At 37.7% G+C, this 17,627-nt stretch overlaps 1 long non-coding RNA gene across 15 annotated transcripts in view; it reads right to left on the minus strand.

The window, feature by feature from the left end:
* LOC138439182 (uncharacterized) overlaps nt 1-17,627 on the minus strand; it is a 73,440-nt gene that overhangs the window by 29,757 nt on the left and 26,056 nt on the right. For 7 of the 15 annotated variants that reach the window (XR_011256594.1, XR_011256595.1, XR_011256593.1 and 4 more), the window contains exons 2-3: nt 1,619-1,659; nt 1,366-1,514 (exon numbers count right to left, since the gene is read on the minus strand). This is a non-coding gene — a long non-coding RNA (uncharacterized lncRNA). Of the gene's footprint in view, nt 1-143; nt 310-1,365; nt 1,515-1,618; nt 2,363-13,745; nt 13,813-17,627 lie in introns of those variants that run through there. The other 8 variants (XR_011256606.1, XR_011256599.1, XR_011256597.1 and 5 more) reach the window with 7 other exon arrangements.

The following is a 17,627-nucleotide window of genomic DNA, read 5'->3' on the forward strand; positions in this document are numbered from 1 at the left end:
CTTCCATGTGAAGAAACAAGTCCATAATGACCAAGTACCTGAGAGGCTTTGGATGGATTTTTTTTTTTTCTTGGCTACAGCATCTAGGTTCCACAAGACTATCTTAGTTAAGGGCCCAAGTAAAAATATTTTTAATTGATTACCATTTGGGGGCAGGAGGAGAAGGGGACGACAGAGGATGAGATGGCTGGATGGCATCACCGACTCGATGGACATGGGTTTGGGTAGACTCTGGGAGTTGGTGATGGACAGGAAGGCCTGGCGTGCTGCGATTCATGGGGTCGCAAAGAGTCGGACACGACTGAGCGACTGAAATGAATCATTACAGAAAAGTCAACCAATAAAGACTTTTAGGATAAGTCTTCCCGGGCTTGTAAGTCACTCATTGACAATCTTAAGCAACAACAGGGTTCACTTAAGAAATAATACTGTAGTTCTTAGCCAGAGGAACAAAAATCACACATGGATCCAGCCCTCTCATCTTTGTTTCCTCCTAGTTGCAGATTTTCAGTTTAGGACTTCTGATTCTTACACTGTTATAGGTGCTGCTGCTTCCCTTTGAACCATCATTCTCTCACCTTCTTATTTCATAACCATTAACCTTCCAAATCCTGTTTCTGAATGACATCGTTATTGAGTTCTTTGACACTTAACCTTGATACTGAAGGGTAACATCTCAAACGTGCGTTGCATCTTGGAGTATAATGAGATGTCATGTTCATGATCTTATTTCTGAGGAAGTAGGTGAGGCAGGAAGGATCATAAATACAGAGTCTGACACTGAGGAGCAGAACAGCTGTTTATAACTCAGTATCACATATATGCTAAGCGACAGCGCGAAGACTAGCATCCAGTTCAGCTTCCTCCTCCAGCCCTTCCATGCACTCTGCTGCACTTCCACGCTCACTTTTGAAATGGGTACTTTTGCTCCATCAACTAGGAAGGTGATTGAAGTGACTCATGGGAGAGAGAATTCTCTCCCAGTCAGACATGTCTCCAAATTGAATTATTAACATTGGTGAAAGTTTAAGAAGCTACTAAGGCACCGAAAAATGTCATTTTGAAATAAGCAATTTACATTATGATACTCTCGACAATTAGGTCATTTACCAAAACTATAATATTCAATGCCACTCACTGCAAATCTAACACAAAGCCATTCTCGAAAGCTGAACAAATGACAAATGTTTCCAGAGGTATCCTTGGCCTGAATTACGTGGTTCCCACAGGGAATTTTATGAATCCAGGTACAGGATGTCATAACAGTGTCTGCTTGGATCAGACAGCCTTGCGCCTCGATTTACAGGACATTTGGCTTGTATTCTTCGTTCCGGAATCTCGTCAGTTATTTCTAAGGAGACCTACCATGCCTCCGTCTTAGAAAATGGTCTTCAGGGTAAGTGAAGGATGAACATTGGTGGCAAAAATCCAGTTTTTCTCCTCTGTTCTTCCAATTCCTACTTCATTTTAGCTCCTTTGCTCCATCTGTAGCCATGAGACTCAGCCGAGCACAACTGTAAAAACAAGGTCAAGTGAGCACACCCAGAGCCTAAATCAATGAAACCAAACTTTGTAGGTGAGGGTATAAGTACCTGGAAGCTTAGAAAACCATGTATACCTGCATTTTCTCCTGATTGTGTTTCTGTTTTCGTTAGCCATCTGTGTGGAACAGAAATTCTGAGTTTATTCACTACAGAAAAAAAATGTAAAAACTTCTCTTATAGTAAAAAGTAATTCGCTAAGTCAAGTATCTATTCAGTAACTACTAATTGAGAGCTTGTTTTGAGAGACAGTAATTCTGTGATAAGTGCTGGAGCTATAACATGAACCAGACAAGTTCGGTCTTGCCTTCATGAAGCTTATAGTCCGATGGAAATGTACAAAAATGAAAAACAAAAAAATAGTAAGTATACAACAGTGACAATATAAAATTCTATGAGAAAACTTAGAACAAAGCATTCCCACGGGTATATCTGAGATTGAATGCATTCCACTCTATATCTGGTTTAACTCAATTCAAACTTTCTCCTACTCATAAGAAATTACATAGAAATACAAATAAGGGTGATATTTTGATAAGGATAACCTTGTGCTTGCTATACCACAGAGAAAAATGTAGATCATTCTTAAACTTGAATCTACTAATAAATTTTTATTAACTGAACGTAGTGTCCTATAGTGCTATGTGATGTCATCTTTCTAAATATGAAGAAATTATTTTGAACATTAAAGTAAAATGAAAAGACATGCTGTTTTATGCTAATAATTTTTTTTTTTAACAGTAGGGCTTCCACCTTCTTTGTGTCTTAAATTGTGTGCACTTTTGGGTGTTATTCCCTGAGGAAAAAAACCACCAAAAACCATGGTAGGAAATAGGTAGCTACGGCAAATGTTCATCTATACTTTCAATAAGTAGATTTAACTTATTATTATTTATTACTTTTAATAAAGAAATTATATTCTATAAGATAGTGCTTTAGTGTGATCATGCAAATATATCACATTTTCAATTTATTCACTTAAATTCACAGCTAAGGAGGTATGCATGATAGCTTGATGCTAATTTTAATAATCAAAAAATAATAATGAACTGGAGCACATTACAGATTACTTTCACAATTCACCAAATTTACATAGTGTTTCAACGAGAAATAACAAAGAAGCCTTGGCAAGATTCTATAATGTTTTATAATGTCATTCCAAGGAAAGAACTTGCTGTTGGTAGAACCCCTAAACTTCCATTGCAAAAATCTCATTTCTGAGTTAAAATACCTTCTAAAAATAATAAATAAATACTTTCTACAGGACTTCTCTGGTAATCCAGTGCTTAAGACTCTGTGCTTCCCTTGCAGGAGGGATGAGTTTGATCCCTGATTGTAGATCTAAGATCCCGTGTGCTATACGGTGTGACCAAAAATAAAAAATAAAAAAAAAAACCACCTTCTAATTTCTCCATCTAGTAAATGTCTCCTAAAAAGCTACCAATTCTGATGGTGCTATAGCTATAGCCAATCCTATTTTAGAGCTGACAGTAGCAATAAAAAAGAATACGGAAAAAAAAAAGAAAAAAACTAAGAAAACAAAACAAAAAAACTACCACACACATATAATTTTTAAAAAATATTCACAGTTCCCAAAAGAGTAGTTGTCAACTGTCCAGGGAATGTGTCTATGTGGGCCAAACCCACAGAGAACTAGTCTTATCTAGTATGTATTTATTTTACTATTTGTTATATCATAAATATAATCCAGTTTCCCTTTCTTCATGAAATGTTAATGTATGTGTTCTAATCTGAAGCTGGAAATCTGTCATACCAGTGCTCATAAAAGAATAACAAAATTTCATATTATTTCCAGATATTTTGACTTAATACATTTTTAAAATCTGCATTTATATAACTAGCTTTGAATAATAATTATGCACAATATTCAAAAATAGAAAAGTATCCATCTGTTCAGTTCAGTCACTCAGTCATGTCTGACTCTTTAAGACCCCATGGACTGCAGCACGCCAGGCCTCCCTGTCCATCACCAACTCCCAGAGTTTATCCAAATTCATTTCCATTGACTCTGTGATGCCATCCAACCATCTCATCCTCTGTTGTCCCCTTCTCCTCCTGCCCTCAATCTTTCCCAGCATCAGGGTCTTTTCAAATGAATCAGCTCTTCACGTCAGGTGGCCAAAGTATTGGAGTTCCAGTTTTAGCATCAGTCCTTCCAATGAACACTCAGGACTGATCTCCTTTAGGATGGACTGGTTGGATCTCCTTGCTTTCCAAGGGACTCTCAAGAGTCTTCTCCAACACCATAGTTCAAAAGCATCAATTCTTCAGCACTCAGATTTCTTTACAGTCCAACTCTCATATTCATACGTGACTACTGGAAAAACCGTAGCCTTGACTAGATGGACCTTTGTTGGCAAAGTAATGTCTCTGCTTTTGAATATGCTATCTAGGTTGGTCATAACTTTCCTTCCAAAGAGTAAGCGTCTTTTCATTTCATGGCTGCAGTCACCATCTGCAGTGATTTTGGAGCCCCAAAAAATAAAGTCAGCCACTGTTTCCCCATCTGTTTGCCATGAAGTGATGGGACCGGATTCCATGATGTTAGTTTTCTGAATGTTGAGCTTTAAGCCAACCTTTTCACTCTCCTCTTTCACTTTCATCAAGAGGCTCTTTGGTTCTTCTTCACTTTCTGCCATTAGGGTGGAGTCATCTGCATATCTGAGGTTATTGATATTTCTCCCAGCAATCTTTTCTCCAGCTTGCGCTTCATCCAATTCTTTAAATATATTTCAAATGAAAATATTCTAATTCTTGTAATATACTTTCTATGAATATCTTCATTTGGTATATGGTATATAATACATGCTTTAAAAAGATTTTTTAATTTGTTGAAAAAATAAATTATGTATATACTTGTATACATATATTTAATCACATTAGCATAATGTTAACTATTATATTCTAAACATTCATATACCCAGTCCAATAGAGAAACCTTTATCACTAATCTACTTAAAACCACACTTTTAAAATAATGAAAAATATTCATTTTTAATAGTTACTGTCTTATCTTTAAAAAAAACAGTTTCTAACTAAAGCTTGACTTTTAATAATTTGTAGCTTAAGGAGTTTGAGCACACGTATTTGCTTTCCTTTCTTGTAGGACCCCGCTTAAAATCACAGTAAAACAATAACCACAAAAACAACAATAAAGAATACACTCGTAACAGTGAAAGAAATTAAAGGAGAATTTTAAAAGAACAACAAAAAGTGGATGCAGAGAATTAATTTTGTGGCAGTTGGGCAACCTAGATACCATAACATAACTTGCCCTGAAAATAACTAAAAATGCTGGATACAGTGTACACAGCATCAGTTGAATTTGTGAGTATGCTATACAGAGATAAGGATTATGTGAAGCAAAAATTTGGCTTTACCTTGAAGATATTTGTTAAACCCAGGTAATCTTGAACTATAGTTTTCAAGATTCCACGTCATGAGAAACGTAAACCCCAGAGCCAAGCCAATATGGAACTCTTACAGATGATTTTCCTGCCTAAACTGGAGAGACATGGTGCCATATTCTTGATTAATATATAGGTGAACGCTGTCTTCTACAATCTCGTACCTCCCCACCCTCACCCCACCCCTCCAACTTCTAATACCACCACCTACACCTTTTCTGCTAATGATAAAAATAAAAACTGCCTGAATTGACACTTGGTGCTGGCAGAGGGAAACGACAACTCTCTTTTCAGCACTGAAACATATACATTACCATATGCGAAACAGACAGCTAGTGGGGAGCTGCTGTATAACACAGAGAGGTCAACCCAGTGCTCTGTGACAGCCGAGAGGGGTGGGAGAGGGTAGCGGGTGAGCGAGGTTCAAGACAGAGGGGGCATATGTAAACCTACGGCTGATTCATGTTGTTTTATGGCAGAAACCAATACCACATTGTAAAGCAATTATCCTCTAACTTTAAAAAATTAACTTTCTTCAGAATTCATAAGTACAAATAGTTTCTCAATGAATTTTACAAACCAATGATATATCACCTAAAAAGCATAAAGAATTTTAAGTCATGAATTCATTTTCAAGTGGTCCAACATTAGTAGTAAGTATAGGCAGTCAGAAACTTCATATCTTTTCTGAGGGGTACCTATCTTACCAAGGCTTAAAAAAATTCCCATACATGTCAATGAATCCACCACGGGTGTACATGCGATCCCAAACATGAACCCCCCTCCCACCTCCCTCCCCACAACATCCCATGTCAATGTATGGCAAAACCAATACAGAATTGTCAAGTAAAATAAAGTAAAAATAAAAATTTAAAAAATAAATAAATAAATAAATAAATAACTCCCAGATAAACTTCCAAAAAATTTGAACTCATACTCAAAATCACCAAGCACGTAGGAAGGAAAACCAGAAGAATCAACACATATCAGACAAAAACAGGAAGGACAACTGTTAGAAAATGATGATGGACATAGTAGATATTAATCCAACTCTATCAATAGTCACTGTGACTGTCTAAATGCACCAGTCAAAAGATAGAGACTGTCAGAGTGGATCTATACACAGATCCTGTATATGCTGTCTACAAGAAAGCCACGTTTAATATAAAGACAAATATAAATTAATAGTAAATAGATGGAGAAAAGTATACCATAAAAACACTAATCAGAGAAAGCGAAAGTAGCTATATTAATTTCAGACAGAGCAGAACTCAGCAACACCATCAATCAATGGATTATAATTAGCATGTATATGTTACTTCATCCAACAAAAAAATACTCATCCTTCTCAAATTCACATGGAAACTTCACCAAGATAGATGATATTCTGGGCCATAAAACACACCTTGAAAACATATTTAAAAGGACAGAAATCATTAAATGCCTGCTCTTAGACACAATGGGATTAAAGTAGAAATCAATAACACAAAGATATTTGGGAAAGATAACTGTACTTGAGGAAAGCCCCAAATATATGGAGATTACACAATATATTTCTAAATAATATATGGGTCAAAGAAGAAATCTCAAAAGAAATTTTAAAATATTCCAAACAAAATGAAAATGAAAATCCAGCTTATCAAAATGTGTGAGGATGCAGAAAAGGTAGTGCTTGGAGGAAAATTTATAGTATCAAATGAATATATTAGAAAGAAGAAAGATTTAAAAATCAACCATCTAAATTTCCAACTCAGCAGACTAGGAAAAAAGAGAAAATTAAAACCAACATAGGCAGAAAAAAAAAAAAAAGGTTTTAGGAGGAGAAGGGTACGACAGAGGATAAGATAATCGGATGGCATTACTGACAATGGACATGAGTTTGAGCAAACTCCAGAAGATGGTGAAGCACAGGGAAACCTGGCGTGCTACACTCGTGGAGTCGCAGAGTCAAACATGACTGAGCAACTGAACAACAACAAAGAGCAAAATCAATAAAACTGATTCATGGAATAAGGAATCAATGGAGAATATTAAAACAAATTGTATTGGAGTGCATGGAATAAGGAATCAGTGGAGAATATTAAAATAAATTGTATTGGAGTGTAGTTAATTTTGGAGCTTCCCTGGGGGCTCAGTGGTAAAGAACCCACCTAAAAACACAGGAGATGTGGGTTTGATTCCTCAGTCAGGAAGATCCCCTGGAGAAGGAAATGGCAACCCACTCCTGTATTAAAGCCTGGTAGGGTACAGTCCATGGGGTCACAAAAGAGTTGGACATGACTTAGAGCTAAACAACAATAGTTACTTTAAAATGTTCTGTTAAGTGATTAATAAAATTGATAGGCTTCTATCCAGACTAAGAGTAAGACAGATATATATTACTATTATCAGAAATGAAAGAGGAAGCATCAGTACAGATTCCGTGTACATTAAAAGGGTAATAAAGGAATACTATGGACAACACGACTCCCAACAGTTTGAAAACCTAGATGAAATGGACCAATTCCGTGAAACACACAGTTTGCCAGAATTCACACAGAGAGACCTGGATAATCTGAGTAGATTTATACCTATTTTAAAGAAATCGAGTCAATCATTAACAGCTTTCAAAAGCAGAAAGCACCTGGCTCAGATGGGTTCACTGGTAAATATGTCCAAAGAGTTAAAGAAGAAACTATACCGATTTTCTATTATCTCTTTCAAATGATAGAAGCAAAGAAAGTACTTCCTAACTCACTTTTGAAGCTACTATTACCATAATTTTGAAACAAGACAAAGACACCTTAAGAAAACTAACGATCAATATTTTTCATGAACATAAATGCAAAAATCCTCAAGAAAATATTAGCAATTTGAATTCAACAATGTATTAAAAGAATTATACACCACAACCAATTGGGATTTATCCCAGATATGCAAGGCCAATTCCGGTCTTGAAAATCAATATAATCTATCACATCAACAGATTGAAAAAGAAAAATTACATGACTTTATCAATAGATACATAAAAACGCATTTCACAAAATAACACCCATTTATGATAAAACTGTCAATGAGTGAGGGGGTGAACATCCTTAACTTAATAAATAATCCACAAAAAAGCCCACAGCTAGTTTCACACTTAATGGTGGTTATTTACTCCTAAAAGTTGAAAACATATCCAAACAAATACCTGACACATATGTGCATAGAAATTTATTCATAATTTCCAAAACACGGAAACCACCATGATGTCCTTCAGTAGGTAGATGGCTATATAAACTACAGTACATTCAGGTAATAGATTATTATTCATTACTAAACAGAAATGACTTCTCGGGCCATGAAAAGACTTAAATGTGTATTACTAACTCACAGAAGCCCATCTGAAAAGCCTACATACTATATAATTTCAATTATATCGCATTCTGGAAAAGGCAAAATTACGGAGATACAAGAAGATCAGTGGTTGCTATGAGTTGAGGGAGAACGGATGAATAAACAAAGCACAAAGGATTTTTGCTGCTGCTGCTGCTAAGTCGCTTCAGTCGTGTCCGACTCTGTGCTACCCCAGAAATGGCAGCCCACCAGGCTCCCCCGTCCCTGGGATTCTCCAGGCAAGAACACTGGAGTGGGTTGCCATGTCCTTCTCCAATGCATGAAAGTGAAAAGTGAAAGTGAAGTCGCTCAGTCCTGTCCGACTCTTCAAGACCCCATGGACTGCAGCCTACCAGGCTCCTCCGTCCATGGGATTTTCCAGGCAAGAGTACTGGAGTGGGGTGCCAATGCCTTCTCCAAAAGGATTTTTAGGGTACTGAAAATCCTCTGTATGATAACATAGTGATGCATGTCATTAAACACTTGTCGAAACCCATAGAATGTACCAAGAGGGAACCACAGACTTTGGGTCATTATTATATGTTAATATAGATTTATCAATTGTGACAACTGTTCTAGTCTGGTGGGGATAATGTTCGTTAATGGGGGACATTATGAGTATGTGAGGTCGGGGTCTATGAGAAATCTCTACAACTTCCCCTCAATTTTGCTGTGAACCTAAACTGTTCTTGAAAAAATAATTTTTTTTAAGAGTAGGCTTAGGGAAATAAATGTTTTAAATTAAAAATAAGAACAAGTAGCAGAACACAGAATTAGAACCTCCAAGTAGCTGCCTCTTTGGGAGCAGGACTGTTGGTAGAAAAAGACATGGATTAGAGAACCACTGTTTTTCATTATAAACCCTCCTGTACTAGGTGATCTTTTTCATATTAAAATGAACCACTTTCATCTGAACTGATGGATGGGTAAATAAATCACAAAACTGATATAAAATGACTCCTGTGCAGAACTTTTATCGTTCATGTAATTAATTAACTAGTGGCTGCCCAGCCTTATCTGACATCCTCCACTCCACATTGCTTTTATTCTTCATCAATAGATGCTATCCCATATCATGAGGTATAATGCTCTCTCTTCTCCTTCGCAGGAAGAGAATCTAACTAAACACGAGAGCTGAACTGCAGGAAGTTTCTTCTACAGCTTGTAAAATATTTTATAATCATCACTACATGGCAGCCGAGCTGCATGTCAATCATGGGGAGGACCAGAAAGAGGCAACTCAAAGTCTCTGGGATCATTCGAGCTAATTTACAGCCAGAGCACAACTGGGATTTAGAGATCCCTCCAGGGCTTCAGAGATGCCAACTCAGGCTCAGCAGTACACCCTCCTAACTGGAACACACCCACAGACAGACAAACCTGTTCCAGGTTTGGGGTTCATTCATTGAACCTGGCAGAGACCCAGGACCACCGAGCCCACCTCATCTCTAAGCCAGTCCCCTTCTGTCCCTAGTTAACCTTGTATCAAGTTCCCTTATCATTATTGTTTTTTAAAGAAGCTATACAACTGAAGAAAATTTTGGAGGACAAAATCCACCCCCCTTCATGTCAGATCAGGAATGGCAAGCTATTAAACTTGTCCGCTAGTGAGGGAGCATATGCCTCACTGGGTGCTTTGCCACCTACGCTATCAAAAGGGCACAGTTCCCCAGACTTTGTTGGGGCTTCCCTGATGATTCAGTGGTAAAGAATCTGCCTGCCAATGCAGGAGATGCAAGACACACAGGTTTGACTCCCTGAACTGGGAAGATCCCCTGGAGGAGGAAAGGGCAGCCCACTCCAATACACCTGCCTGAAAAATCCCATGGACAGAGAAGCCTGGTGGGCCTACAGTCCATGATGTCACAAAAGAGTTGGACACAACTTACCAACTAAACAGCAGCATACTTTCTCAAAGAGCATAAACTCATCTAGGGGCCAAATGCATTCTCTTCCTCCTACAATTAAAGAAGGAAAAAGGAAAGTTCCAATCTTGTCTTCCTATTGCCAGCTGTAATTCAGTCTCCTCTCCAATTTTCTTTCCAACAGACTCCTCCCAATACATAGCAACCCAGTAACATGGAAACCCCAAACCATACCTTTCTAAAACTATCCCACTTCAGCAAACAGTGCAGTAGGGAACTTCACTCAAGGGATGAATGATATCCCAGGTTTGATTTTACTATGTCATGTAACTACCTATTCACATTTTCCCATGTCTTGTCTTTACTATATATTTTCTAAAGCTTTATCAGAACTTAATGAATCTTACATTTCATATCATCTTCAAAGGTATGCAAAGAGAGAAGAAAGAAGAATTTCACAGATGAGGTTTCCCCAAAAGCACAGATCAGTAAGAAATCATTGCCAACCTCATGATGAAATATATTTATAGGTTTGGAGTATTAAATATACATTAGCACAATATAGTCACCACAATGATAACCACAAATACATCAGAATTCATGTTTCACTTCACTGGACCTGTGTATGCTTTCCATTCTCACACAAAGAGCAGACTTTCAAAGAACAGTTCGTCTAAACCTGAATCGTAAATAGTACACCCTCGCATTTAGTGACAAAATTATGTTGGCAAAATATGGTATTTTCTCTCATGCATTTTAAAGTGTGTTTATGTATGGAGGACAGGTGTGCCCTTGCACACATGTACAGATGAAGTTAACATACTCACAAACGTGCATGGCATGGACACTGGTCTTTGTGCTATTATGCCAGCACACCATGTGTTCCGCCGGCTTGGGCTCGTCATTTCCTGTTCCTCTGCCCGTCACTCTCTTCTGCAGTTAGCAACATGCTTTGCTCAAATTTCACTTTCCTAGTGAGGTGTTCCCAGATCACTGAATTTAAAATTACAGTTCCTTCATCCCAGCAACTCCACAAGCTTCTTCCCTGTTGCACTGTATTGAATGGGCTTTCCAGGTGTCACTAGTGGTAAAGAAACTACCTGCTAACGCTGGAGGTGTAAGAGACAGGTCAGATCCCTGGGTCAGGAAGATCCCCTGAAGAAGGGAATGGCAGCCCACTCCAGTTTCCTTGCCAGGAGAATTCCATGGATAGAGGAGCCTGGTGGACTACAGTCCATAGGGTTGCAAAGAGTCAGACACTGAAGCAGCTAACACACACACACTGTATTGAATATCTGTAATGTACTTATTTCCTTTGTTTTCTAACATTAATGTGCCAGACACATCAAGATGTTCAAAGGCCTTTTTTTTTTTAATACTTGAATGAATTTGAAGACGATGCAAAGGTTGTCAGCTTGGTATCCTAATAAACTTGAAAGTGTTAGTTTTCCACCATATCAGTGGAACTATATGTTCTTTCCAATTGCCAAATTTTTTTTTCTTAAGAGATTTATTAGCTTCCCTCATTTTCAACTGTTCTCACTGGCCTTCTAGTCTGTCTTCATCCAGTGTTTATTTGACATTTCCTAGTTTACTGAGGACTACCTCAACAAAAGGGGTTTTCCAAGCAAAAAAATTCCCACCAAAAAAAATCAGCTCTGCTATAGTGAAGAAGCGAAATTGCCACAGGAGGTCATGTAAACAAAGTGAAACATATCTGGGAATTACAGGCGAGTGGTCCACCCAGGAGGAGAGAGAAACTGGACTGCCCAAGGAAGCCCCTGCTCCCCTTCCTCAGAAGATATGTCTCTGGCAGGGGTCCATCTACCCCCACTCAACAGGCAATCATTTTCCAGGAGAGCCATTTGGACATGTGGCTACTTTCCAGTCACTTGAGAAGTTCTCCAGCAACCGTGTCCTGAGATGTCTATGGCGTAGGTATGATTTCAGAAGACGGATCTGCCTGAATGATTTCTTGCCTGGACTTGGCTGGGACTTTTTTCCATCTATTCTAACTTTTTTTGGTCTAGATTTTTATGAGTATTGAATAATAAGAGTATTTTAGATGTCTCTAGTAGCTGAGATCAAGTCTTAGACAAAAGACTTCCAAGACTGAAATATAAATAGAGAAGAGTTCAGGATGACATCATGGTGTGTGCACACCAGAAGTGACCACAAATAACCTACAATAACCTTTAAAATTAGTTTTTTCCTGACTTCATAAAACAATATTTTATTTGGCAGGCACATATTGGCAAACTCTTTCAAAAGCTCTATTTGTTTTCTGTATCCAGGAAGACACAACCAGTGTTTTCATATAGGTTTCCTTCTATGCTGTGGTTTTGCCATTTTCTGCTTCTTTATGAGTGGCGGTTGCAGAGTATTTTTCTTTGAGACATTTATTAAGAGTAACAAGGACATGAATGAAAAACCATCGTTATAACAATACAGGGTGGGTTTCTGCTTCCACATGCAGTGCTGACCAAATCCAAAGGACAGAAGTTGAATATATCAACAGCGATACATTTGCTTTATCCTGAGGCTATATAATAATATGCAGCTGGATAAAAATACATTATAGTATATTGCAGGGACCCAGTGCATGTGTCCTTTGATGTGTTCATGGAACCCAAGGTTAGAAAGAGAATGTTGCATCATGACCTAGTTTTTAAAAAAGGGGTGAGGGGGTAATAAACTATGCAAGACAAACTGAGGTATAACAGAGAACAGGAAGAACTTCAAAGTTATCTCACAGGTATACCAGTTGTTCTAGTTTTTAAAAAATGTTCCTATTGCAAAAAAGTGCTATTTTTCCTCAATATTTGAACAGGAAATCCTTCTGAATCTGATTAATTCCGTATCACTCAGGTTTTCAAATTAATTCACATCACAGTTTTTCAAACTTCTACTATTTCCCAGAAGACCAAGATGAGTGTGTATCAATCCTTTCAAATATAATAAAAGCCAAATTTATATTTCCCAAATAAACAGCACTTCTAGAATAAGTCACTGTATTTCATTTTCTTCTTTGGGTTCCTATTAATCTTTTACCCTTACACAGGCAAAAGAGGAAGGTTCCAATAATTAACCTTGTGCTGTTGACCTAACCAAAATTAACTGGCTATGCAACAATTTAGTTGTCCATATAAAAACAGGAAGAGAGATTTCCCCAAGTAACCCTTATTCACCATGAGAAAAACAGCTGGTGCTCTGTCTTTCCATATGAGCCTGTGGGGCATGGATGAAAGGCTGTATATGTCTGATATCCTCTCTTGTAAATGGGTGGTTTTTTTCAGTGGAAGTATGCCAACATTGAATTCCTGAGAATCAGCACCCCCTGCCCACCCCACACCCCGAAAACAGCCTGGTCAAAATATTTAGAATTATATCTTCCTAAGAGGAGGTCTGTGAAAATGAACCAAGTTTCCTCACCAGCATTATATGAATAATCACTGCAAAATAATAGTGGAAACCTACACCTTCCCCTGCTCCAAAAGGAGGCAAAGATTAATAAGAAACACTGCCTCTGACAACAAGAATCAAAGTTTTCCTACCAGACTTCTCTGTGTCCTGTTTTCCAGTAGTTCTGCTGCATTCCCCATAGTACACTGCTGGGAGTTTTGATTTTTTATTTTTGCTACGCATGCTCACACATCTGTTGCACATGTGTGATCAACCGACTCGATTCTTGAGCCAAATGTCCTGTTAAATGGACAGAGTGGGCAGAGCATTCCTTTGAGAGTTAGATTCTGCCTCTGGTGGATTGCCTCCAAATGCAATGGTGTAATAAAGCGAAGAAATCTGCTCATTGGAATTGCATTGAAATGAACTGTGTCCTCCCCTAAAATACCATATGGTCATGATCCCTGGAGGTACGGCACATAACACCTAGGTCTGGCAGACTCCAGGGGAGGGCTGTAAACGTCCCTGCGTAGTCAGCCTGTGAAAGGCAAGAGAGTTGACAAGAAGCATGCCGGGTGAAACCAGAATCCTATCTGATGTTCCTCAATCAACTCGAAATGAAAGAAAGGAAACTGAACAAAGAAATTCTAGCAAGTTGTCGTGGAGAAATCCTCCTTCTCCCATTAAATAGCCGTTCTTGGATCTCACCTCCAAGAAAAGTGAAACCGTATGGAAAGAAAACTCTTTCACCTGAGCAGTAGCCAGAGTTTCTTTGCAGCAAATTATCCCAATAAGCCTCAAGTGTACATCTGCAAAGCAAAAGGCCGTCTTCATAACCAAACCTCTACCAGAGCCAAGAGCAGAGGGACCAAGTAACTGGGGATGCTGGGAGTCGTGGCTCTGCTCTGGGTGATGCTCTCGGTGAACCTGACCCTACCGCAGGTAGTAGCTAGCTGGCGACCTGCATGCTAGTCTGTGAATCCTCTCAAAGGGCAACACCCCCCAGCCACCCACCCCACATACAAACGCCATTCCTTTTTAGCAGAGAGTGAAAGTGAAGGTAACTTTGACAGTGAGGTACTGATATGTCTATATGCCAAACAATAGAAGAGAATACTGTATCTTATCCTCCACAGCAGTCAGATTAAATAATTTCTATGGTATAGAAATTCAAGTATGGGGTTTAACCACAATAAAACCCCCGTAGCCATTGGTAGTTGTAATATTCTCACCTATATCATCGGTTCAATTCCAGTTTTCATTTGTCTTGAAAACAGACACATTTTCCAACAGTCCCTAATAAAATATGTTTCTAGAAATAAGAAATTACCTCAAGACACGAAGTTACTCCTGCCTGAAATTTTTTTCTATCCTAACAATTTGATGATAATGATATATCTCTGCTAATGGCATGAAAGAATTTCTAAAACCCTAGTTTCTTCTCATCCCTCATTTTTATTTCTCTCGGAGCTTTAACAGTAAAAGTCTATCCATATATCCAAATTTAAATAATGGATTTATATACCTGTTCTTAATTTTCCTGAAAATTTAAGGTTTACTTTTCATGTCAAATGTGACTTTGTGTTTTGATTTTTACAATGCCCTTGTGATTAATTTTGAGGAAGTTCAGTTATGATGAATTATAAAATATAGCTTTTGAGTAATGAATAGTACTTAGGACATAATAGGGCAGTTTTATCTTAAATAAGTCAATAGGAAATTAGTTACTAGTCACTCATTTAATCTTAACCAGAATCCAACAAGATAAGTATTATTATTCTCCCTGTATTTTACAGATGAGGAAATTGAGGTTTATCAGGATTTTGTCACAGGGCTAAGGTCAGGAGCAGGCAATTTAACTGAGGTATAAACCCCATCTTGTGTTTACAGAGCAGTGTTCTGAAATGACTATTACACCATCATGGTAGAAGGGCTTTTGGTTTCGTTTTGCTGTTGAGATTCAGACTCTAGAACTGTCATTTCAGACATGTATTCTCCAGATTCTAAGGTCATGAAATGGGAAATTCTGACTTACCTTCACAATCTCACAGTATTTTTAGAAACCATCATGTAACTAAATTTTTTCCTTCTTCAAATCTGAATTTTTTCCATGACTAAAGTATAAATCCACTGTGTTTAAATTTTGCCTCTAATAATATCTAAAAAGCTTAACTTTTTCCCCCCAATCTTTTCTTTCGTAGAAAAAAAAACAAAAAACAAAGTTTCATTAATCTTACCACAAAAGTCATCTTTTTTCCTTACTTTCTAAAGGAAGGTACTTTGCCAAAAGGAGAGAGTAAAAATACACAAATAGATTTGATTTTAAAATATTTTGAAAGAACTAAGTGTGTTTAATTGAAGTTTTCCCATCAGTGAGGCCTTTTCCTCTCTGAACCATTTTTGCTTGAGGATCTCTATGAACACTGCAATCACAAAAAATGGCTCTTGGAAATCATGCGGCAGGCAGCTGACATTTCCACTGATACCCATATTTCAGAATAATCCCCATAATATTAACACAGATGTTTCTTTTTTTCATTAACTCTAGGATCTTCAAATTTGATACCGAAACACCAAATAAATGTCAGTTCTTCTTTGTTGTTGATAAAGACATCAGACTCTGAAGCAATACTCCATTCATATATTACAACCCTGTTTATTGTTTCAGCAGAGGAGTTCTGAGCGCAAAGTGTGTGGGAAGAATATTTATCTTATTTTTACAGATCAGAAAGCTGATGCACAGAGATTAAATTCTATTTATGAAGTCAATGAAAATATCAACAGAACTGTGATGAGCCAAGTCTGCATTCCACAGAAGTCTAAAAATAAAGTGGATTTTCAAGTCATAAGTAACCAGAATTTTGAAACATAATGTAAAATTAAAGAATTAATATATTCATACCTTTCATTTCAGCCTCAGTCTAGGCCATCGATGCCACTGATATTTAATCAGACTCACCGGAAATTCCCAGCACAGTTTGCCAACTGATCTAAACACATGAAGTCCAAAGGAGTCATATATGTGCATATATAAAAATATATATATATTTTAATTTAGAGGATGTATTTCTCTAAAATGCATAGTATCACCTGTGCCCAGTAAATATAAAAGTGCTATATTTGCTTTTAGTTGGGGACAAGACTGCAGAAACACAAATTCTCGCACTTCTCAGCTCAGTTCTAGAAGCAATGCTCTGGCCATGTTAATAATGCTGCAAATTGTCCAGGATGTAAATTTGGGTGTAGCTATATTTCTTTTTGGATGTTTGGTATCTTTCTTGTAATCTGATTCTTCACGATCCCCACAGGAAAGTGGGCACTTGTTCTTGTGGGCACTCAGATCAATACTCTCGCTCTCTTTCTGATTTTAAATTGTTGGCTTTGTTGACCTATTAGCATCTCCAAGAATTTGAGAAATAAGTTCCTATTCAGACCCAGAATCATGGTCTGATCATATTCTCTAAAATTATTTCTGCAGTTTCACATCTGAATTAAAATTAAGAAATTAACCAGAGGGAGGGAGGAGGGAGGAAGCATAGACGAAGGCAGAGGGAGAGAGAAAAGCAAACAAGCCCAAAATAAGGACTGTGAAGACTAGGCTCAGACAGCTGTCGCAGAGCCTTTCTAGGCCAACTGCTCTTTCTCCAGTTAGCATACAAAGTGCCTCGTGTGAAAACACTCGTGTATAAACAGGAATTTGAGCTCGGCAACACTCCTGCTTACTTTCTCTTCCTCTCCCCTCCCTTCTCAAAGTCCTTTTACTTCCTAATCTGCCAAATCAAATGCTAAATCAGGAGCAATAGCCTACAATTAGCCTTTTCAATTAAAATGGGGAGTTCAAAGTTGACTCCAGAGTGAGTAATTGCTTTTGAAAACCACAACCAGCAGGCAGCTGCCAGATTATTACAACAGTTTATTTAACCTCAAAACATCTGATCAATTTTATTATCTCAGCAGAAGAGAGATACCCTGGAGCTCCGGGGTCTGAAATATACTACTCATCCTAGATGTCTGAGTGAAAATAAAAATTCCTC

Source organism: Ovis canadensis, chromosome 4 (assembly GCF_042477335.2).
Source record: "Ovis canadensis isolate MfBH-ARS-UI-01 breed Bighorn chromosome 4, ARS-UI_OviCan_v2, whole genome shotgun sequence".
Lineage (NCBI taxonomy): Eukaryota > Metazoa > Chordata > Mammalia > Artiodactyla > Bovidae > Ovis > Ovis canadensis.